Raw genomic sequence first — 21154 nt, 5'->3', positions numbered from 1 at the left:
TCCCTGCACACCCAAAGCCCAACTGAAACTCCCTCACCATCCATCACCAGCTGTGCCATTAATCACATCTAATCCATTACAAAAGTGGTGTACTTCAAAATAAAGAAATAAATAGACAGCATTAAAGTGGGACTAAGCACCTCAGCTCCATCCACAAGCACATTTCAAACAGAGCTGCTAAACTGGAAAGTCAACTGGAAGCACCTGGAGGACTAAAGGGAGAGTGTGAGTGTGTGTACAGCATATACTTTAGATTTAGATGTGTTTGATCAGCAAGCTGCAATAGTCTCCTATAAGCTTCTATAGTCTGCACTAAAATTACCAAATAAAAAATGACCAGGATTCATCGGCAATACACAGTTTAGTAGAAGAAAAATGGCGCTAGCGTTTAGTTCCACATTAAATTGTGTTGACAGTGATACTGGGGCTTGTTCTGTCTCTAAAGAGTCACTGGTCTAATCTACAGTGGCTTTAAAATGAAACATGACTATAAGCATTAGAGCTGATCTTTTTTTTTCCTGGCAAGCTTAGAGCTTAGCAATTGCGATTCAATTTGATATTTATGTTTTAATAATTTTAAATGTGTCCAGAAGAATTGTTTGTACAGATCTACTACTAATGAGTTAGCAGCTTTTATGCAGAATAAGACCCAAAACATTCTGGTAAGTGGAGCAAATTATGGTAATTGAAAAACTGCAGCCTTTACGATTTGCTAAGTGTATCCATTCAAGCTGCGATTTTGATTTGACTGTGATTCATCTACAGCACTAATAAAAATATTCCTCCAACGCTTCACATCTGACATGGCACAAACTGGGATTACAAATAATCAGGATTTCCTGTAGTAATATACAGAGCACTTTCATTCATTTGACTGTTTATGTGCATCCTCCTCTCCAGTGCCCGTTCTCCGTTTCTCCCTGTACACCTGTGGCTGTTTCAATCTCTTGTAATAGTGTTTATGAAAAGAGGTTTGGTTCAAACATGTCTTAAAACATTAAATGAACGTAACTATATTTAAAACAAAGGACAGCCAGTATGTTTATATGTAACAGGCTACATTTGTCTTCTTCGGCTGTTCTATACAAATGAAATATCAAGTATAAACACGAGCAGTCACAAGTTTCGCTCATTCACATGTTTTTGTTTGTCAGTTTTTATTTAAATCTTCGAGGGAATAATAATGGTTCAGACTAGGTGCCTAATGAGCTCGTGCTCAGTTGAACTGCAGCCGTGGAGTGAGTGAGTGCAGTGCTGAGGTGTGTGTGGCTCTGATCTGGAGGAGCCGAGCTGATGATGGGAGCTCTCTAATGACATTAGGAGATAGGAGATGATTAGCTGTGAAACCAGGCCTGGAGGAGAGAAGCCTTCACTGGCTCTGAGAGGGTGGGTTTTCTGATACTGCTGAGCTTCACTGTGCACACAACTGCATGATACACTTTTGCAGAGCCTATTCACACACGCAGCCTGAGTCAGAATTCACCTGCATTTGACCTGAACAGTCATGGATTTTCCTGATATATTACTGGGAATACACAGGGAAGGCTTCTGAGTGAATAAAGCCAGAAAACTGTACTTAGTACTCAGTACTCTCACTTGGTTTCCTCGGTTACAAGCTTGGTGTCCTTTGTAACAAACTTTTCTGGTTACTTTACATGGTAACACTCTGGTTCAGTGTAAATGATGCTGTTGTGAGAGAGAGCAGACAGACAAATGCAGGTTATGTGTGAACAGAGCAGACCCAGCAATGTTCTGGGACTAGTGCATGTGTGAACAGGGGCCACTGAAAGTTCTCTTTGTACCCAGTAAATGACAGAACTATGTGTGAATGGGATCCACTGACTCTCTGACTTGAGATATATTTAAGATTTTACTTTCACTGTGTCCCAAAACATTTGACCCAGGACACCTGACCCACACACTTGACCCAGGCACTTGACCCACTCTGCTCTCATCTGTAAAGTAAGAGGCTAACAAAACATAGATTAACTTTAGATGAAGTGTATTAGCTGAGGTTTCATTATCAGTCCAATGACCCACACCGTGCTCTCCTCACTTCACACTCCTGTTTGACTTGAATGTTTAATCTGACATATTTACTTAGTAATGGAGCATTTCTTTACAGTAACATTCAGGTATAAACTCTGTGAGCTCAACACTGAAACCACATTTTCTAGAAAACAACCATATTTGGAAAGTGTTTGGTAGTGCCTCATGGGAACTACACTGAAGCCTCTGCACACCTTCTGGACTGCATGTGACCGGATACATTCTCAAATATATGTTTTCCTGACATTTGGACTGAGGGATAGAATTCTATTTCCTGACCTGATGAATTATGCATAAAGCTGCACACAAACATGTCAACTTTGCCACAGTGTGAGGCCCCATGAGGCTCCAGACCTGCTCCTCATGAACCTGCCTCTGGTCACACTCATATGTGGCCCTCTCAGAGTTCTACACATCAGTCTGGAGCTCTGGCTGAAAGAGATCAGGGCCAGTGACCAGAGCGTTCACTTCAGAGCACCACAACAACACAACAAGCCAAAAAATCTAACTTCTGTTACTTCTGGTCTGTTGTTCTGTTTTTTATCACTGGCTGCTACACAAACCACAGTGCTGCTCTGTGATTGGTCAGTCTCATGCAGGACCACTCACAAGCACACACATCAGCCAAAACCACAAGAGTGTGTGTGTGTGTGTGCGTGTGTCCGTGTGTGTGTGCATGTGTGTGCATGCGTGTGTGTGTGTGCGTGTGTCTGTGTGTGTGTGTCCGTGTGTGTGTGTCCGTGTGTGTGTGCATGTGTGTGTGTGTGTGTGTGCGTGCGCGCGTGTGTGTGTGTGCGTATTTGTGTGTGCATGTGTGTGTGTGTGTGTGTGTGTGCGTGCGCGCGTGTGTGTGTGTGCGTGTGTGTGTGCGTGTGTCCGCGTGTGTCCGTGTGTGTGTGTGTGCGTGTGTGTGTGCGCGTGTGTGTGCGTGTGTGTGTGTGTGTGCGTGTGTGTGTGTGTGCGTGCGTGTGTGCGTGCGTGTGCGTGTGTGTGTGCGTGTGCGTGTGTGTGTGTGTGTGCGTGTGTGCATGTGTGTGCGTGCGTGTGCGTGTGTGCATGTGTGTGCGTGTGTGTGTGTGTGTGTGCGTGTGTGTGTGCGTGTGCGTGTGTGCGTGTGTGCGTGTGTGCATGTGTGTGCGTGCGTGTGCGTGCGTGTGCGTGTGTGTGCGTGTGTGTGTGCATGTGTGTGCGTGTGCATGTGCGCGTGTGCGTCAGTTGCAGACAGCTCTTCCATCAGGTGCAGTGAGGAGAGCACTTTAACCTGCTCCACGTCTCCAGCTCCTGGACTCAGCTGAGAGGAGCCAGGCTCCGCAGAGCAGGGACAGGACTCTCACCAGTGTGACGTCACCATTAACTTGACGGGACAAAACTGTGTCAGTGCTGTATTTATGAGCATTTCTCCTGTTTGGAGTGAAGTCAGCAGTGCAAAGATATTCTAATGGATAGACATATCAAAGTTCTATACAGATTGAGCTGTCAAAAGTATTGAAAATCATATACTAATTGATAAAAGTACATTTCTGTTCCATTCACAGGACACAAATGAACCTTTCCTGAATGTCTTTAGAATGACCTTGAGCTGTATCAGAAAAAGCAGAAGAGCACACAGACTATATGCCAGTGGAGCACTGTGGAACTTTCCTGGACCACTGAGGGATTTAGTATTACCATTTAATGTTGAAAATCACATTCTATTGTCTACACCAGGGGTGCTCACACTTTTTCAGCATGTGAGCTACTTACAAAATGACCAAGTCATAAAGATCTACCTAATACAAAGTCAAGCAAACTGCACTGAAACACTCTGTGCCCCTTTTTTGGACCCTCACCCACAGTTTGAGAACCTCTTCTTTAAGAGAACTTCCTCTGGCACTTTACACAAAACTGTGAAAAAAGTGAAGGAAGTAGGTAAGATTTTTAAACCTGTTTTAAAGTTCCAAACTGGAGTTTCATTCTTTTCTGGTTTTGCAGTGATATTTACCAGCCTCTGCACATTTACCAAACCAAACACACATCGTGACAAACACAGATGCATTTGTGCACTTTTGTTAGACAAACTTCAGCCAAATGTGGCAGTAGGTCTGTTCTGTAGATCTGCTCTATGCTGTAGACCTGCTTTGTGTCAACACTGGAACACAAATTTAGACTCGTTATTGCTTCATGTTTGGTCTTGCTCTTCTAATCAGCCGCACTGTGGGAGGGGCTTGTGTTCGCTGTACGCAGGAAGGAGCGAGAGCGTGAAAAGGCGAGGGGCGGCGTGCTGACGTGAGGCAGATGGACAGGTAGGATGTTTAGGAAGTTGAACCTGCCCTGTGATGCACGCTGGTACACGAGGACACACGCTGTCGCAGACGAGCCGTGCATAGGGAGCGTGTGTGTTTGTGATGCGCCGTAGAGTCTCCGCGGGTTTCAAATGAGCGCACAGGCTGCACTGAGACGCCCCACACGCTCCTGCACCCGCTACAAGTTTATTACCAACAGCAGCGGCTGTAATGAAATATGATCACACTTGTTGTTGAGTGTCAGACCTCGAGTGAGAGACAAGACCGAGTACTCGCACGGCGATCTACCCACACGACCTTGGCGATCGACTGGTAGATCGCGATCGACGTATTTAGCACCCCTGTTCTACACCAACAGTATTTTTGATCACGATTATGGTATTGTTATCAGTATTGAATATTGAATCTATTCCTTAGTATCAAAATCAAATTTGAAATGTCAGTATTGTGACAACACTAGTAAAGAGTACACACTACAGTCTATTTCTCCTTCACTGCACCTTTCATTTCTGTCCTTGTAGGCTCCAGTAGGGGTGGGCGATATCTCAAAATTTGAAATATATGGAGATATTTTTTAAACTCGATATGGATTCTGACATAATGTATATATCAATATAATGCTTATATTCAATTCTGATTTCGCTGCTTCGTTTGTTTGTCTTCTCTGTCATCGCCCTCGCCTCCCTGATTTTGCTGCTTATGTCTCATTCACTCGTCACTATCACCGTGAACGCTGAAAGTTGGTGCCAGTGAAAAGCTTCTAGTACCACGAAACTTTTCCACCATTTACAGACAAAACCATCAGCAGCACATCCTCATATTCCACCGAGTCGTGTCCTTAAGTCCAAAAGAAGCTGAACGACATCAGCAGCACAAGGAGTGCACTGTTTATGCAAATGAGTCATGTGCTTTTAAGTTTTGTTTCTGTAAAACGTAAACACAAGTGCACAAAACTGCATTAATCACATTATAATACCAAACAGGCTGATGTGGCTCTATAGTCGTTATGTTTTATATGTTGTAAAGTTTAGTCATGTAAAGTTTGTTTATGTAGAAGATTTTAATGAATAATCTGCTGCAGTGTCACTTGTACAATAGTGTGAACGTTGGGTTTGATCTGCAGTGGATTGTGGGAAACCTCAGTGCTCCTTACTGCTGGATAGGAACATGGATCTATTAAAATAAGGAACATCCTGAGCTTCCTTGCTGAAGGAGCTCATGGTTCTGGTTCTGGTCTGGAAAACAGAGTTTATGCAAAAATGAGCTTGAGTTGAGTTTTATTTATGAATGAAAAGAAGGAAATATGTTTTATTTCTTTTATTTTACAGTTAAATTATTATTTATGTAATTAGGGTTTTTTGTCATCTTAAATGTTCCTATATGAACTGCCGACCTCTTACACTTCAATTAAAAAAAAAATCCTTGTGGAATTTGTTTTTGCAGTTTTCAGTTTTAGAGGGTTATTTTTTCCTGTAAACATATCGAGATCCATATCGTATATTGAGAAATAACAAAATATATCGAGATATTTTTGATCCATATCGCCCAGTCCTCAGCTCCAGCACCTGAGGACACATCTCCAGGTCCAGAGCTGATCTTAGATGTTTGGGGGTTTGGGGTTGATGGAGAAAACCAGAGTGTGCAGAGGAAATCCACCAAGACCCCCCATGACCTCTGACCTCTCTGTGCACCCCGCGACCTCTGACCTCTCTGTGCACCCCGCGACCTCTGACCTCTCTGTGCACCCCGCGACCTCTGACCTCTCTGTGCACCCCGCGACCTCTGATCTCTCTGTGCACCCCGCGACCTCTGACCTCTCTGTGCACCCCGTGACCTCTGACCTCTCTGTGCACCCCGTGATCTCTGACCTCTCTGTGCACCCCGTGATCTCTGACCTCTCTGTGCACCCCGTGATCTCTGACCTCTCTGTGCACCCCGTGACCTCTGAGTGTGGTGACAGGATCTCAGCTTATTTTCAGAAACTGCCAAACACAGTGTGGCTGATTTACGACCCTGATGGAAATGTGTGACGCTTGTGAACTTTCAATGAGCCCCAGAAACCTCATTATGAAACAAAGCATCCAAACATACACGAGCAGGCAAGAGTTTGGACACACTTTTAGACTTTAGACTTCCTAGTCCACAGGGGGAATTCATTTGCACACAAACTTGTCTGACATATACAGCAGCAACACAACACAACAACACACACACATTACAACAGACATTATGATGCACTCAGCGAGGCCTTTTGCCCTGTACCGCCGTCCTGAGGGCAGAGGGGTGAGGGGTGAGGGCAGAGGGGTGAGGGCAGAGAGCAGAGGGGTGAGGGCAGAGGGGTGAGGAGTGAGGGCAGAGGGCAGAGGGGTGAGGGCAGAGGGGTGAGGGCAGAGGAGTGAGGGCAGAGGGCAGAGGGGTGAGGGCAGAGAGCAGAGGGTGAGGGCAGAGGGGTGAGGGCAGAGCGGTGAGGAGTGAGGGCAGAGGGGTGAGGAGTGAGGGCAGAGGGTGAGAGGGAGGGTGGTGAGGGCAGAGGAGTGAGGGCAGAGCGGTGAGGGCAGAGGGGTGAGGGCAGAGGGGTGAGGGCAGAGGAGTGAGGGCAGAGCGGTGAGGGCAGAGGGGTGAGGGCAGAGGGGTGAGGGCAGAGGAGTGAGGGCAGAGGGCAGAGGGGTGTGTGTTTGGAGCTTGTGTTTGCTTTCAGAGTGTCATACAGAATGGACTTAATGAGCCTTTAACTGTACAATATTGTTCCTCACTCAAAAACATACGGACACTCTGTTCGAGAGTTTCTGTAGTTAGGCTTGACAAAAATCTGATACTAAATTCATACTCAAAACTAGATAGTCATCTGAGCAGGTATCGATACAAAAAAAGTCACAGAAATGAGTCTTGTTGTAAATCACATATAAAAATGTCTAAAGAAAGTGTTTCTTAGTATCATAGGTATCGGTAACTACTAGCGCCCCCCTGTGGCACCTGATTTTCCCAGCAGTCTCCCATCCAAGTACTGATCAGGCCCGGTCCAGCTGAGCTTTTGCGAGCCGACCAGGTCAGGCTTTGACAAGGAGGTTTGACCACAGTGTGAAATGTGAGTATGGTGACAACACTACCTGTATTTACACTTGCTTCATTCACCCGTTTCATTCCCCTGGGCACTAGCTCCTCCTCCTCTGCACTCAGGGATCACTTTGTTGTGATTTTACACACATGGTAACACAGAAGTCTCCTCCCAGACACACACGGAGCATTTCTGCACCCAAATCACATTCACTAGAAGCATGAATTGCTTCTGTCTGTCAAATGACTATTGCTGTCAGCAGATGGAACTCATTCACATTTCATTGCTTGGAAATGGGACTTTGCTTTTAAAGTGTGTTTACCAAACACACATTATTCTAAGTTCTAAAACATAAAATAAGAATGTGAAAGGGACCAAACCAGCATGTTTAAAAGCCAAAAGGAAAGCATATTTCCACTATAAAACAGTTAAAGGCGAAGTATAGTTCTGCGTCGACTCAATGAGCACTGCCGCCGTCGCTTTGTCGCTGTCATTTTTGATTTATGGATCTGCGTCAAGGTCTATGCACCGTGAAGTAATTCACTTCAATTAGAATATATGTCCATTTATATATACAGTCTACGTGTGACCTGCAGACGTATAATCTCTGAAAAGTTTAACATGAATCATCTCTAACGTGATAAAAGCACAGAACAGACTCATTAGAACAATATTCCTCTGTCACAGAAAGAACACACATATTCCACTGAGTCGTGTCCTTTTTAAGTCTGACAGAAGCTGAACTGCATCAGGGCACAAGGAGCGAGCTGTTTTTATAGTGTTTAGTTTATGCAAATTAGCCATGTGGTTTTAAGTTTCGTTTTAAACACATTATTTTTCAGTGTATATTCAAAGAAAGGAAAGCCGAGTACAGGAAATGTGTGTAGTGCGGTGGTACGGAGGACCAATCACAGCTCTTATCATCTGCGTCGCTTCCCCTGCTGTCTGCGTCACTTCAACACATAGTTAGAAAATTTGGGAGTTGCACATCTGTCGACACACTCTGTGAAGGGGGTTCATGCTGACACAGACTCTCTGCATCGTGACGCAAACGATTCAGATTCAGATTAGAGTCAATGCTCCTCCACATAGAGACACTGTATATTATACATATATATACATATATATTTCAATAATTACTCTTTTTTTTATGCTTCCACTTTGTGGCTTATTAAAACTAGGGGTGTCAAATTGCGATTAATTAATTACAGTCATATTTAGCGCGTTATGTTTTTTAATCGCGTTAATCTCATTTTTAATCTCTAAATTTACTGTTTCTGTATGCGAGTTGCTTTATTATTAAACCAGTTTTTATGTGTTGTTGGGACAACAACACACACACACACACAAAAAACACATTTATACATTTTTTTTATTTCGGTAATTCCACTCATTGTCGGAAACCCACACAAAACGCGCGCAGTAAGAGCGATGTAAACGTCCAGTAGCCAGTAGAACAGAGGCAGCAGTGCACAGGTAAAACGCATTCGTGTCTTGGAAATTATTCTCCCGACGTGAAATATAAAAGAAAATAACAAATATACGCCTACAACTTAAATGTCACTGGTGAAAACAACATGCATAGGCTCATGATGTCTGCACTACTGTCCTATAGTGACCTGCCACATGAGGGGACACACACACAAACACAAACACACACCTTCATCATCGTCATTAACCTGAGAACGCGCGGACCACGTTTCCTTCCGTAGACACTGCGTGGACACCGACGTGCTGCCGTGAGCCGCGTGTGGATCGTGTTTTCTCACTACGCTGCGTAAACCGCGCTTCCTCCTGTGCGTCTCTAAACCAGAACTAACACCAAGACTAAAACCAGGACTAAACCAGGACTAAACCAGAACTAAAACCAGAACTAAAACCAGGACTAAACCAGGTCTAAACCAGAACTAAAACCAGAACTAAAACCAGGACTAAAACCAGGACTAAACCAGGTCTAAACCAGAACTAAAACCAGAACTAAAACCAGGTCTAAACCAGGACTAAACCAGGACTAAACCAGGTCTAAACCAGGACTAAACCAGGACTAAACCAGAACTAACAATAGGACTAAAACCAGGACTAACCCTTTAAAGGACTAAACTAGGACTAAAGTAGGACTAAAGCAGGTCTAAACCAGGACTAAACCAGGACTAAAGCAGGTCTAAACCAGGACTAAACCAGGACTAAACCAGAACTAACACCAGGACTAAAACCAGGACTAACCCTTTAAAGGACTAAACTAGGACTAAAGTAGGACTAAAGCAGGTCTAAACCAGGACTAAACCAGGACTAAAGCAGGTCTAAACCAGGACTAAACCAGGACTAAACCAGAACTAACACCAGGACTAAAACCAGGACTAACCCTTTCCAGGACTAAACTAGGACTAAAGTAGGACTAAAGCAGGTCTAAACCAGGTCTAAACCAGGACTAAAACAAGGACTAAAACCAGTGATCTCATATATAAAGCATTTCTCTATCAATAATGCATTTTAGTGCTTTTAGACCTGACTGCTGCTTTTGACACAGTTGACCATGCAACTCTTTAAAAACGCCTTGAAGAATGTGTGGGTGTCAGGGGGACCGCCCTGGAATGGTTTAGGTCGTACCTCTCTGGGCGGTCCTTCGTTGTAAGGCTGGGGGACTCCACCTCGTCATCCACCCCTCTTCTTAGTGGAGTCCCCCAGGGTTCAATCCTGGGGCCTATGCTTTTTGCACTTTATCTGCTCCCTCTTGGAGAATTTTTTAGAAGACATGGCCTGTCTTATCATTTTTATGCAGATGATTGCCAAATTTATTTACCCATTGGCAAAAAGGATCACTGCCCCCTGACACCCCTGCTCGACTGTCTATCGGACGTCAAGGCGTGGTTGGCCCAAAACTTTTTGAAACTCAATGAAGATAAGACTGAGGTGATACTGTTTGGGGCCAACAGTTCCCTCACTAATGTGGGATTCCTCAAAAATCATGTTCGTCCCACAGTCACCAACCTTGGCGTCATCTTAGACAGTGATTTTAAATTTGATAAACAGATTAACAATGTTTTAAAATCAAGTTTTTATCATTTGCGGCTTTTATCTAAAGTTAAACCTTTTTTATCTTTTAAACTATTTGAACAAGTTATGCACGCTTTTATTTCATCACGCCTGGACGACTGTAATGCACTTTATTCCGGCATTTCGCAAAACGCATTTTACCGACTACAGTTAGTCCAAAATTCTGCAGCGCGACTTTTAACAGGAACAAGAAGGAGAGAGCACTTTACCCCAATCCTTGCATCTTTGCACTGGCTCCCTGTTAATTTTAGAATTGATTTTAAGATTTTATTGTTTGTTTTTAAAGCTTTGAATGGACTGGCTCCACAGTACGTCTCGGATCTCATCCAAATTTATACCCCTGCGCTCTGAGGTCCGAGGTCCAGCTCCAGCTCAGGGTGCCTAAGACGAGACTTAAAACCAGAGGGGACAGGGCTTTCTCTGTGGTCGACCCTAAACTGTGGAACGATCTGCCGCTTCATGTTCGAGCAGCACCCACAGTGGAGAGTTTTAAATCGCGTCTGAAGACCCACTTTTATTCTCTGGCTTTTAACACCGCGTGAGTTGTGTGGTCCTCTGTGTCTTTTATTTATTTTTATGTGTTTTTATTGGTTTTACTGATTTCATTTATTTATTGGTTTATTTATTTCTATTCTATGATATAGTTTTAGTTTTATTTTATTGGTTTTATATTATTTTACTAGTTTTATTACTTTAAGACTAGTATTATTTTAGTAATTTACTTTATCATCTTATTGTTGTTATTTTTATGTATTTGTGCAGCACTTTGGAAACAGTTTGTTTGTGAAATGTGCTATATAAATAAAGTGGATTGGATTGGATTGAATAATATTTTTAATATGGTTAAGGAAAGACTGGACTTTTTATTGTCTTTAAGTACACAAAAGTTATTATGTTCAGATTTCCTCGTCTTTGCTACTTTACAGCAAACAGTTTCTAATTCATGGAGACTTGGGCTCAACAGCCAAATTGGAGAGATTTGTTAAACAATAAATGACTTTATAAAGTCACTTTTTTTATTCTATATCAGTCTTTTGATCTGCCACAATAATGTAATAATGAATTTTAATGAAAATACCTCAAATTGAAGGCTTTTCTCAGCAATTTTTAGGTGAGATTAAAATGAGATTAATTAGATTAATTAATTACAGATCATAATTAATTAATCTCTAAATTTTTTTAATCGCATGACAGCACTAATTAAAACACACTGTAGCTGATTTTTACTTATGTGAAAAACAGAACATTTGAAACAGTCTGTAGTGGTCCATCCAAAATATTCACCCCAGTGAGTTTCTAAGCACTTTTCACAAGATCAGGAGCCTCGTGTATAAAAGAGTGGGTCAAAATCTACTTGAAAGAGTTTGTGTGAACAAAACACAAATGTCACATTATGCAAAAAAAAATATGGGATATTGGGATTTATAACAGCTTCACTCGCGTTCCTCTAGATCATATGTACAGAAGAAATATGCGCACATGATCTCACCTCACACCACGCCCCTTTAATGCCTCCATTTCACCTTAAAGGGACAATGCCAAGTGAGTTCTCAAGATTTTACCTAAACATGAGCTGATAATGAGCGGGTTTGATTGACGCATGGAGGTAAAGCGGGAGGCTCAGGGGTAGGGGGCAGTGCAGCAGAGAACACAGTGCTCAGGTGCACGTGGAGGAGTGTGCACGTGGAGGAGTGTGCACGTGGAGGAGCGTGCACGTGGAGGAGCGTGCTCATGCGTTAGTCTTTATTCCCTCTAATGATCGCAACACTTTGTAAAATTTCCATACTCAAATAAACTGTGTACATTTTTAAGTGTTCAGTTCAGTTCTCTGTGTTTCTGTGAAAATAAAGTCAAAATAAACAGTTTCAAACTTTCACCATACCTGACTCAAACCCTCTCCCCTCACAGCTGCTTGCAGCTCTCTTCGGCCCTGAGTGTTTCTGGAAAGTGCGTACGGCGTACACCAACTCCACAGTCTTTCACGTTCATGTTGCTTTTTATGAAGAAGACCGCCTTTGGCGTGAGAGCTGTGTACCACACTCCCGTCCTTGTCTCATGTGCACAGAAGCTTCATAACCGACGCCCCACAGCACAGTTTGATGTCACGGTCAAGCTAACAACCGACCCCAGGAGGAATAACCATCATCAAGGCAACAGTTACTATAGATCCAAATAAACAAACAACAACTAGTGTGCTAACACACACTTCCTGATTCTCAAATAATAAAACACTAGATGCAGAGTCAGACAGCACACAGTGAACTTATTTTGCCCCCAAGAACCGTTATACAATACACAAGTACTGGGGCTCAGATACATGAGAGTAATTGGGTTAGCAGAGTTTGTAATTTGCAGCGGTTGTGTAAAAGGCGACACACTGCTGGCTCAGAACCTCATAAACTGGGCCAAGTGAAGAGGGCTGTATCCAAAATGACAAAAGAGAAATGTCCTTTATTTTTCTGACAACCAAAAAACACAGTGAAAAACACAATAGGCTGCAGGTCTATGGAGAGAGCAGATTAACCAGACTGCTTTAACAAAGGGAGGGCATCGTCGCAAACTTTTAATGGCCAGAATAAAACTCTGTGCGTATGTGTCTGCTCAGCTGTTGCCATGGAGACGACCCTTGAGACGTTTACAAGGTCACACAAGACAAATGTTTGGTCCATTTACCGCTATTCAAAATTACCACAAACATTGTCTGGCATCTTAAGAACTGCTGAGCTCTTAGCAGAAGGACACGATATCATTGTAACTGGAGAAAGTGCATTTCCATGCTGTACCAGACCCACACTGCCAGCTCAGCCCTCGTTATCTTGGCCTTTGCTTTAGAGATTCAATTCCTACATCAGATGCATAAACTGGACTAGACTGGACCAGACTGGAATGGACAATACTACCCTGCGTTACAACCTGAGCCTCCAACTGTCAGGCTTCAGCAGTTGCCCCTACACCAGTGATTATTCCAAATGTGGAAAATTTGATTGGAGTTCATTTTGCACTGAAAATCATTATTTGTGTTTAAATGTTTCAATTTATTCACTGACCAAAGTTGTAGAATTAGGCTTGTGCAACTAATCTAAAAAATGGGCATAGTGTGACCTCACTGTGACCTGAGCACCTGACAGAGGGACAGCAGGTCCCAGTAGCTCCTGAAAATGCCGTGAAAACCTCTACCTTTTTAAGCTGAGATATATTTTTATTTCTTTATTTTGATTACTTGTACATATACATTTATATAATTATGCCTTATTTGAGTCTCTTGCTATTTTTTCTACTTGTGTGCCCCGGCAACGAGGGCCTTGGGTCCCGGCGCCAGCAGCGAGTACCTTGGGTCCCGCCCGCTCATTTGCATTTTGACTTGAAGTTGAATTCACCATAACTGTACTGCACACAGCTCTGTTGTTATTCATTCATTAGCCTATAGCAGTAAGATGGTGCCAGAGGAGAGTTGGGGCAGGATAGAATGAGCAGCTGAATCACAATAGGTCAGGTGTGTGATAATGTTTATGAAGACCTATCACTTGATTTGATTTCACCAGCACACTGTGCCCCAAGACATACTCCAGGGCTGTAATGTAAAGTCATGGGCAGAAGCAACGTACTGATATCAGATTTTCTCAAAACCTCAGGCTCTTCCATAGAACTCACTTTATTTGATTAATGTGTTTGGGCTTTGAGTTCACTGGGCCAGAGCGAAATAAATGGGCAAACACATTAATCAAATAAAGTGATATGAGCACATTTAACATGAAAACAATATGTCTATACACATTCAATTTGAAACAAAATATTAAACATATAGCCTAATACAAAATAACAACTTTATACATTTTTTATCTAGGTCAAGTTAGGGCGTGCGGCGCACTAGCGCCCTCTATTGACCAGACACCACTGAGCTACTGTGTCCAAGTAATTTCCCTTGTGGATCAATAAGGTTTGTCTAAGTCTAAGTTTAAAAGGTCCAATAAATACAGAGACATGAACCATAAACCAGGTCAACAAATTTACCATCTGACAGTAACAGCGAACTCCACCTGAGGCTCTGACCTGACTTTGCTCAGGTCAGACCAGAGGGGACTCTGCAGTGCTGATGTCAGTGAAGTCCTGAGCCAAACATCGTGGTGATTGGTGCCTTCATGGAGCAGTCTGAGGACATGTATTGGCTCTCACCAGGGCTCCCCTCGTCACTGTCAAAGGATGAGGACATCTACAGGTACAGCTCATACTGTCACTCCTCCATCCTTCCTCCTCCATCCTTCCACCCCTCCATTCCTCCTCTGCTTCTCCACACTTCTACACATCCACTATTCGCTACTCCAATCCACCCCTCCCCCACTTCTCCACTCCTTTACTCTTCTCCTTCTCCTCCTCCACTCCTCTACACCTCCACCTCTCCATGCACTGCACAGGATGGAAGAAACGAGGGAGGGAGAGAAGCGAGTAAAATAAGAGAGACCATTAAAACTTTACGCAGACACACTGGCTGAAACAGGGATCAATAGCCCGGGTTGGGGCTAACCACTCTGCCGCACAGAGCCTGTCACAGCCTGTGACTGTGGAGGCCTGCACCTGAACACATTAAAGTAGTGTTTGTGTGTAAACTTTGTGTATAAACTTTGTGTGTAAACTTTGTGTGTGGGCTGTGTCCTGAAGGTCCTCTGCCTGCACACCAGCTCATTACACCCACTTCCACACTTTAGTTTAACGAACTCATATTAGACTCTTTTCTGAATGATGTTCTAATGTGGTTTCCTCATCACACACACACCTGGAGTTGTGTTTTGTTTCATTCACACATGTTTAACACACAAACCTGCACATTTAGCACGAGTTCTTCTTCCTTGTGATATCATGTGGTGATACAGGAAGTGCTCCATTGTGTTTTTTAACTCCACATACCTTCACTAGAATCATTTGGATGGTTTCAGCCCTTGGAATTGCCGATCTCTACTGAACTAAAAGGTAAAAGGAGCTGTTCACTTGAAAACTACAGTTCCACATGACGCGGTGGAACAGAGTGTTTGGAGCTCTAGAGATGTAGACAGACTCATACTAAAGAGTTACTCATGTGAATGAAACAAAACACAACTCCAGCTGTTTTTGATTATACATTATTTAGAACATGACTTAAAGGTCACAAGAGTTAGTTTTGTGTGAAACACAATGATACAATTCAGTATATTTAAGAGCCTATGCAGTTTGAGGGCTTTTTATACAACTTTGCACATGATAATATTGATTTTAAACCAGTGTGCAGATAAACAGTGTGCCCTGAGGGAGCCAAGTGCATCTTGGAAAAAAACTCCCATTTGAGTTAACTGATTCACATTGTCAGCTGATGTAGTCATGGGCCATTTCAGGAGAGTCCAGAGAATGTTTCAGAGGCAAAACACACCCACCTGAGCAGTATGGCAAAGGTCCACACACACACTGACTGTGTGCACACTTCTTGCTCCAGTAAGAGCCATTTGAGAATATTTGAGCATCACTTTGACATTGCTCCATGGGGTTTGACAAAAATTGATTACCAAATGTATATACGCAGGTTTAAATTAGACATCTTAATTGTGTGTGCCTGTGGATCATGATGTTATCATTTGGATATTTTAAAATCACAATAGTCATCTAAACGACTTCAGTAAAGAAACAAGAGCACCAACTCCTGTGTTAGAGAACTGTGTGGCTCAATGGGAGCTGAGGTAAACGTGATCACAGATTGTTACCTTGTTCACTTGTATGTAAAAGCATCAGGTGAATTTCAAGGTGTCTCATGGTCTCTGTCCTCACACTGAGAAAATGGGACTGTGGATCGGTGGGAGGGGCTGGGGCCCACACATCACACTGTGACTGGATGTGGATTTATTATTAGGTACAACACTTTGACTTTGAGACTCTGTCAAGGCCCCACACTGGATGTGTTTTCAGGTGGATATAATCAGGCGTGCTTATTCTGGCACTAAAACTCAGCACGGTCAGTCACTCACTCAGACTGGGTCGGGCTTCACGTTCACAAAGAGCTGAGCTGTTAAGAGATCAAGAGATGAATGCACCAAAGTGTAGGCCTTTTTAAAATCAAATACCCAGGGTCAGAGATGGCTTTACCTCTGTCTATGTGTGCTGTGTGCACCACAAAAAGCACAGTTTAGGAGCATTTGGAGACAAAAGTGGACGAGCCAGAATGAGGTGAATAGAGAGACTCAAAGAGTGAGAGATACAGGACTACAGTCAGTGTACTATACTCCATACACAAGTCAAAGTCTAAATCACATTTTAAATCATAGTTGACAGTGCATTTACATTTCGGGGAGTATTTGAACTCACATTAAGACTGCCAAAATATTTCATATATTGGGATGATAATACAATAATAATACATACTTTTAAAACAGACCTACAGTATCAACATTTCGGAGCTTCCTTTTCTCACTAACCCTCTGAATTTGGATTTGGAGTGATTTGTAAATGTTTGAGCAATCTTTAATTGCTTATTTTCAAGATGCCATTTTGCTGATCTCCCCCTATTTTCAGCACTTCCTTTTCCAGTTTTATGTTCTTAACTGTGATCCACATATGATTTGGCAGTGTCATGTAGTCATTTTGGTATGAATTTAAAAAATCTGCTGCTCACTATTGTGATGTGCAGCATTCCATAGGATACGAGTCTTGTGATCACAATTACGCCAACGTCAGCTCCCATTGGGCACGAAAGTTTTCTAAAACAGAAGCCAACTTTTTTCTTTTTTTTCCTTTTAGATCAATTCTGTGTTTTAAAATGTTATAAAATAATGATTCGTGAGGGTTAAAAATGATAACTGTAGAGCAGACACACTCGTCTTATCTTCTTTAAGTAGTCACATTACACTGTTGAAATGAAAAAGTCTCACCAAAATACTGAATGTGATCATAGATGAATCCTCCAGCAGTAGAGGAATCAGAGTGTCACTATCACAGTTCAATAGAGTTTTCACTCACCAACCTTCATGAAAAAAACAATGAACAGACAGAACGATCTCATCTTATATTTAGCCTCTATTGAACACACTGAAAGTACACCGACTCATTCTAAATTGATCTACACAGATGCACAACTACCTGCACACAAAAATATATGGTATGAATGTAGTCCTATACGTCCTGTAATCCTGGGGGGGGGGGCTGTATGGATCACAGTGGGAGCAGAGCTGTTGGAGCTTGTTGATTACAAAGTCTCAGCACAAATAATTAAAACCTGCAATCAATCCAATCACTACAACTGCTGCCTGCCATGAGTAAAGCAGCCCACATTTTGTTAAAGGACTTTCTTTATCGTGTTTATTGTCTGTAATCCCTGCAAAAGACCATTCATTCTGTCATCTTAAAGACTCTACATTAAACTCGTTGTGGTGAATAATTAGGATGTTCAGAATGCATAAGGGAAGAGAAAAAGAACTCTGGACCATGGCAAACTGGTTTAAATGAACTAATTCTGTTTTTCACATTCTTAACATGATCCGATACAGCCCATTGGAGAAGAGATACTCCTTACAGTGAACAACTAGTGTGTGATTTTTTTTTTACCTATTAGCATTAAGCTTTCTTTTGTGATTTTATAAAACAGAAAAGAGTCCAAAGCCAGAGTATAAAAAGTCTAACTTAACCCTCCCCACAGGACTACAGATGAGCACAGCCCCATGCTTCCTGGAGGAGTCCTGCTGAGAGCCAATCAGAGGCCCACGGCTTTAATAAAGGTGAGTGACGATCTCTGGTTCTCAAATGCACGGGACAATACAGCAGAGAGTGGAGAAGAAAGTCCTACTCTGAAATGAAGACCATCACTCAAATGAAAATCACCATTTTACTTAAGGCTGTGACCCACTCAGGATTGCATTTGAACTTATTTTAATTCATACTTTTTCAAAATCAACATGAAACCTGTTCAGATCTGTCTTCTTCTTTTATTTTCTAATGCTGAAGGCCTTTAGTCATTTAATTGATTAATTGGCCGGTAGCTCATCGATCTTGGTCTTAGTGTAACCAGGGTAAAGTTCAATTCCCTTATCCAGATCCAACCCAGGTTTTCCCCTCTCCACATGATTTGTCACCACCCATCACACCGCCCATTTCACCATTTATCCAATCACACATCCCCAATCAGAGTATATAAGGTCCCCTGACTTCTCTCTCCTCAGTTGTGTGGGAGAGGAGCCAGGGGACAGAGCTTGAAGGTCAGTACATATACACTGTTTCATTTCAAATTCTCATGTTCCCATTTTTTAATTTCACCATTCACATCTTTTAGAACCAAACCCGGTATGCAACATTGTCACGTGTGCTTTCAATACACCAAAACACTGCTGAACTGGTAAGTTAGAAGTGAACCCTATTTATTGATGTATTTAATGGCTTTTGTTCTTGTGGCTTTGTATGCTAGTGCTAATGCTAGAGCTAGCATGCTAATGCTAAGGTCAGCCATTTTGTCAGGGCCGTATGTCTTGCTTTATGTAGCATATGTCCATGTTAGCTTAGCATGAGCATGCTAACAGCTAGCATGCTAATGCTAACATGTGCTCCACATGATTAGTTGTAATCTTGTAACTGATTCACTTATGAATTCTTGTAATGTTAATGTCAATGCTAACGCTAACTGAAAATATGTTCTAAGAGGCCTTTTGTTAATGTGCACACAGGCCAGGTGCCCAAACTTGGGTTCAAATTGATGGCGAGCTAGGAACTGTCCTTTGAGAGCTTCGGTCTGGTAGGAGGCTAATCGCCTATCCTCGCTCTCCCACCTACTCCAGCTACCTCCACTACATAACTATTCAATCAACCGCGCTTTATGGACATCTTACAACCTCAAATAATAATACTGGACTTTAAAGTAGTTGGACTCTGTTTACACCCTGGGCAACCAGACCCAGTTCACAAGGACATTTAACTGAGTTTTTTGATTTTTGTTGCTGCAGCTGTTATATATTTTGTTGTCTCACTTACTTCCTGTATAATACACTTTCATTTTCCACTAATCCCATGCCTCAATTTACTGCCCCTGCCCTCCAGTAGCCTTACTTAGAATCTTCTGATCATTCAACCTTGAATAGAGACAGACTGGACAAAGAGACACTGAGCACTCTCTTAAAGGTAAAAAATGTCTCTGGGGGAGTTTGTAATTTATTTAAATTGCATAATTTGAGGAAAGCAATCAAAATGAGCTCTGCATACTGGCCCAAAAATATGGGCAGAGCTCATCGGCCACCGGTTTCTCTGGATTCTAAACAATCTTTACCTTATCAGTCATGAAAAAAAAAACATATTGGTCAGATACAGAGATACCACGTCCCCTTTTTAGTCGACCAATCAATGGGCAGCACATGTCTTAAGTCTACCAAGAGTTTTATTAGTACAGTACAGTACTACAGACCTATTATTTTGTGTGCTCTGTGGTCCATCCGTCCATCAGTGAAAGGCTGACCTGAGGACAGTGGTCAGAAGCCCTCACACAGTCTAGACTCTACAGGAGCTGTCACCAGGAAACAGCTGCTAACAGTTTATTGACTGGACAACAAGAGGATCGATGGAGCTCTGACAGGTTCAACAACAGCCTGACCACAAGCTCTTCTGAGAGAGCCAGAGAAGAGCCACGGCACAGCCACGGCCTTTCAGAGCTCCTACATTACACTCGATGGATTCTTGTGAGCTTTTATGCCATACCTCCTCCAAAACACACCTGCAGTTGTGTTTTGTTCCATTCACACGTTTGAGTAAGCCTTTATTATTAGTTGGTCTACATCTCCGAAGCTGAATATTGCTCTGTTTCACCTTGTGATGTCATGAAGTGTTGGTTTTCAAGCTGTTGTCATTTATTTTGGCCCAGAAGGGAAACAGTTAATGCAGTGTTCTCCACAGATGCAGTGACTAAACAGCTCCATGGAACCTCACAGCTGAAATATCTGAACAGAGGTGGGTTTTATCTTTCAGTTACTTTTGATTTTCCGTTGAATGTTTAAGCACAGGAGTGTGGGAGGAGCTGCGGTCTGTGCTGCTGCTGCTGCTGCTGGAGATGACACACGTGAACGGAGTGTGGGGAGAATTCTGGGGAAATCCCTAGTTTGTAATTATCTGTCATGTTTTATTACATTATAAAATGCAGTATTCAGAGTATTCACAGTGCAGTACTCTGATTGGCCCATGTAATAGAATACATTACAAGTGCAAGTTACTGGACCAAGGAAATATTATTTAATGACAAGTTTTGCAAATATAACCCATTAGATTATTGTGTTACCTAAAAGTAATCTGATTACATCAATGACTAAGTAATGCATTACTGCCCCACATGCACTCTGGACAGACATGGCCCTGTACAGCACACAGAACTAGCACAAGCATTAGGCAGTACAGTTCCTCGATCTCCACTGAGTGACGTGCACAGGTTTCACTGCTCATTTGACTAAATATTATGAACAGAACTCAATTACAACAGATTATTTCTAATTATATAATCCACATACAGCAATGGGAAGAATACTTTGAAAATGTAATTTTTATTATATTTATTCTTATCCATGGTCCATCAGAGGTTCTAGAATTTGATGGCGTGATCATCTGAGATGGAGGGCAGGGCTCTACAGAACTCGATAGGAGATTCACATCCACAAAACCTTCTCAGAATTTGTTTGGGATATGCTCCACAAACAATAATCTTATACTTATTATAAATTAATATTAATGTTAT

General features: G+C 42.4%; 1 protein-coding gene and 1 long non-coding RNA gene across 2 annotated transcripts in view; one reads left to right on the top strand and one right to left on the bottom strand.

Annotated features, from left to right (window-relative positions):
• The window catches only part of LOC110162772 (carboxyl-terminal PDZ ligand of neuronal nitric oxide synthase protein-like), a 193626-nt gene that overhangs the window by 148077 nt on the left and 24395 nt on the right, over positions 1-21154 (bottom strand). The window lies entirely within an intron of this gene.
• LOC129412019 (uncharacterized) lies at positions 18473-19249 on the top strand. Its single transcript, XR_008633542.1, has 3 exons — positions 18473-18647; positions 18722-18784; positions 19110-19249. It is a non-coding gene; the product is annotated as an uncharacterized LOC129412019 (long non-coding RNA).

Source organism: Boleophthalmus pectinirostris, unplaced genomic scaffold (assembly GCF_026225935.1).
Source record: "Boleophthalmus pectinirostris isolate CB_2022bp ecotype Guang Dong unplaced genomic scaffold, ASM2622593v1 HiC_scaffold_7, whole genome shotgun sequence".
NCBI lineage: Eukaryota > Metazoa > Chordata > Actinopteri > Gobiiformes > Gobiidae > Boleophthalmus > Boleophthalmus pectinirostris.
Note: the sequence above shows the minus strand (reverse complement) of the source record. Positions and strands in the feature narration are given on the sequence as shown.